Source organism: Lynx rufus, unplaced genomic scaffold (assembly GCF_022079265.1).
Source record: "Lynx rufus isolate CCGP_SWC_20201006 ecotype Redwood Valley unplaced genomic scaffold, mLynRuf1.p SCAF_16, whole genome shotgun sequence".
Taxonomy (NCBI): Eukaryota; Metazoa; Chordata; class Mammalia; order Carnivora; family Felidae; genus Lynx; species Lynx rufus.
This window is the reverse complement of record NW_025814830.1, coordinates 6,856,174-6,860,056: the sequence shown is the minus strand read 5'-3', so window position 1 is coordinate 6,860,056 and position 3,883 is coordinate 6,856,174.

Below are 3,883 nucleotides of genomic sequence, written 5' to 3'. Positions count from 1 at the left end.
AGGAGGTGAATTTGGCACATTGAACCCCTTCTCGTTAAGTGCTTTGAGGTCCTTCTCTGGAATCCAGCTGGCACCCGTCCCTCAAGGCCAACAGAAGAGGGGTTGAGCTTGTCCCCTCCTCCCCAATTTCTACAGAATTGCCTGAAGGAGGCAAAGTGGGGTTCTCCCCGGCTGGTGGAATTTGGGGGATCCAAAAGGTTAGGGGTTAGCTGAGAGGGAGGTTTTTTTTTTTTTTCTTTCTTTTTTTTTTTTTTTCTTACAAAGATTCTAAGAAAAACTCAGGGTGGGAGGGGTGAGGAAGGGGGACCCAATTTAGCTAAGTGTCCACAGACTTTTTCAATGCCTCTTAGGGGCCTCCTCAAAGTGAGATGGCTCCATTTCTCTCCTCTCTATCTGAGGTTCCCTCCCCCCAGAGCGGCTCAGTTCTAAGGAAGTTTGGCACTTTTTTTTTTTTTTTTAATTGCTGGGGGAATGGGGGAGGGGAGAGATTTGAGAGGGTTGAGAAGAGGGCAAAAGACAGATTTAGACAAAGATAGAGACAGGACAGGTAATGATGGGAGCCACAAGGAGAAAAAGGTAGAAAGCCATAGGGAGCCCAAGAAAGAGAGAGGGAAGTTCTGGGGGAAGATGTTGGGAGCTGGAGGGTGAATGGGGAGTTACAGGGAGACAGTTTAATGCAGCAAACACTTATTAAGCACCTACTGGGTGCTGAAGAGCAGGGTGCAAGGAGGCCACTCAGAGTCTCTGAGATCTGATTGGCTGACAGGGAAGAGGAGAAAAAAAAGAGGCGGTGGGTTTTTCAATGATCCCCATCCCTGACCCCACATCTGTGTCCCCTCTGGACACACTGCAGCACGAAAGATTGAGGTCAGAATGCAAAGAGACTTTCAAGGGTTGGGGAAGATGGTGGAGGGGGTTTCCTAGGGTAAAAATGGAGAAAGGTGTGTGGCTCTCCACTCACCAATCTGGTGAGTGAACTAGCTCACTGAGCTAGCAAACTACCTTTCAGATACCCCTGGCTGGTGGGGTAGGGGGGTCCCCGAGAAATGTGAATAGGGAGAGGGTTGTCACACACATACCCCAGGGGAACGTTTTTCGGGAGGCCCAGCCTCCAGAGACGTGTCTGTGTGACAGGACTACTGGGTCCTGCTGATTGGGACCCGGACCCCCTTGAAAGGGGCTATAGAAAGCATCTGACAAACCAGGGCAGCTGAGGATGCAAATGATATGCAAATTAGCGCTTTCAAATCCCACCTCCCCACTCCCAGACCGTGTTTTACCTCTCCCTGGCTCCTTCCCCTCATTGGGGCCTGGGGGGCCGTAGGGGGATATTCCAGCTAGACACTGCAATACCCACTATGGGTGGAGATAGTGCGAAATACTGTAGGGTCTTTTGAGAGGTGGAGGGGAGCAATGGCCCACAGGGCCACCTCCACCTCCAACCCCAAGAGCCCCCCCCCCCCCGCCCCCGCCCCCGCCCCCTGCAGAAGATATGTACAAAGTTACATCAAGAATTGTTTTGGCACTGGAATCTCCATCTGGGTTCAGTCTGGAGACTAGGGGTGGGGGCAGCAGCGATGGGAGGTGGGGGATGGGGAAATGGGGCCTGCCCCCCACCCTGGAGATGAAGAGGCCATGGAAAAAAGTCACCCTAGTGCCCAAGCTACAGCCTCCCATTAGGTGGAAGGGGCGGGGTGGGAAATTCAGTGCAAGGTACCTTGAAGGCTATTGCTTTCTAGGGATTTTCACATTTTGATTTGGGGGTGGCTCTCTAGCGAGGGGCAGGGGTCTCCCAGGCTTTAGGGGTGGGAATTGTCTCTGGCTTTTCTTCTCTCGTGTGGGAGAGAGATGAGGAGGCCTGATTCCCCCAAAGCCATGGGACAGAGAAGGGTCTGGAAGACCGAGGAGGGGAACAAATGGGGGAGAGGATGGGCATGGGTGCCCCTCCCCCAGAGATGCTGATGATGGAACCAGGGCACTGGGGGCCCTGCTTTGGGTTGGAGGGAGCGGAGGTGGTCTCCAAGGGAAAGGGGGAGATGGGCGAGGGTAGAGGTGGGTCTCAGCTATTCTAAGTCCATAGCGTTGTCAGGCCCTGAAATCTCAGCCCGCCAACAAGGCCTTAGAGCAGACCACAGCCGCAGTGCTCAGCGAAGCCACTCCCAAACCATCTCTCAGGGCTGCCTGGCTTGGCAGACTCCATCAGAAAGAACATTCTAGCGCCTCAGGGCCCGTGGTGAGAGAGCACCAAGACACTCGGATCCCTCCGATACTACTAAAGCACTCCAGCTTGCTGGAAACCACAAGCCAATCTAAACTCTCAGACCACACGGAGCATTCCAGCTCAAGGGACCCTGCCGTGGCTCACTGAACTCTACACTGGGGTCATGATGGCCCGACAGAGCCACCACACGTTTGGCTCACCAGACTCAATGGAACAAAGCCACGCGGACACGAGCATGCACACAAAAGGCGGGGTGGGAATGGGGGTCTTTAACAGCAGTTTTCACCAGCTCCATCTCCCACCCCTCGCTGCCAGGTGGGTTCACAGACTTGGCGTGTTCGGATAGAGGTGACCCTGACAATACTGGGTCTTTTTCCTTAGAGTCCTCCAGATAAGATCCAAGTCCCACCCCTCATTCTCCTCCTAGGAAGACCCCCGGGCCACGACCCACCAAAGAGGGGTGCGAGTGGAGAAGGAGTGTCAGTGACTGGCCATGGCCCAGTACAGGAAGTGCATGCTCCATCCCAGTGACGTCACGGGAAATACCCTGGAGATCCCACAGGAAGTACTTGCTCCCATGATATCCCTGAAGTAGCCTTCAAGGAAGGCTCACTGAGACATCATAGGAAGTACCTGTCTCTTCTATCATCACAGGAAGTGACCTCTGGGGAACTGCTTCCCGTGACATCATAAGGAGTGCCAGAAGCACCCCAGAAAGTACTTGACTCAGTGACATCCCAACGGAGAACTTCATTCCCGTCACTCTAAGTAAAACCACCGAAGATGCCACCGGAAGTTGTTCCAGCCCGTCGCAAGAGTCATGCCCACAGGACTGGACCAATCCCAGAGCCGGCCTCATTCCCAGCAGGCACTGCACACCGCTCCCCCACCCCCTTCCCCCACCATAACAACCTGACAACAGAACAGTGAACAGTCCCACCTAGAAGGGGCAATTCCAAGAGGGGTAGAGCCGCTGAGAAGATCTGGGAACTCTGGGGTCCCTGCTCCGAATACCCCATGTCAGCTCAGATTCCTCGGCTACCTCTACTCCCATCCCTTCCTTCAGATCTGGAACCGAAAGCAGGAGAGGTGGGGTGTTGTTTTGGGGAGGCCCCTCATTCTAGGTGGCCCAGAGGCTCCCTCCCCTCCTCCCATATGGAAACAAAAACTTCTAAAGGTGAGGGGGGGGGGCGGAAATCCTTACCAAAAAACCAAACCAAAACAAACCAAAACAAACAAACAAAAAAACAAAACAAAAAAGAAGAAGTAGAAGAAAAGGAAAATAAAAAGAAAAAAAAAAGGAGGGAAAGAAAGAGAAAATAACGCTTTGTTTTCTATTAAAATCAACAAAATGCAATATATACAGATATCACACAGACCTGGGCCCTGGGAGAGGAGGGTCAGGCCCAGTCAAGCATAGGGAGGGAAGGAGGGGTCAGTTCAGGGCTGGGGAGGGAGCTTCTGGGCCCCATCCCCAGCCAGCACTCAATCCTGCCTATGACTACCAGAAGGGGGGGTGCAGTCAGGCCTACCCCAGCCCCATCCCACGAGGAGCAGGACTACACCGAGCTGAGGTCAGGAGTTGGGGGTGTGGGGGAGGGGGAGGAGAAGGAAGAGGAGGAGAAGGGACAGGAAGGAGGGTGGGAGCAGACACCACAGGCC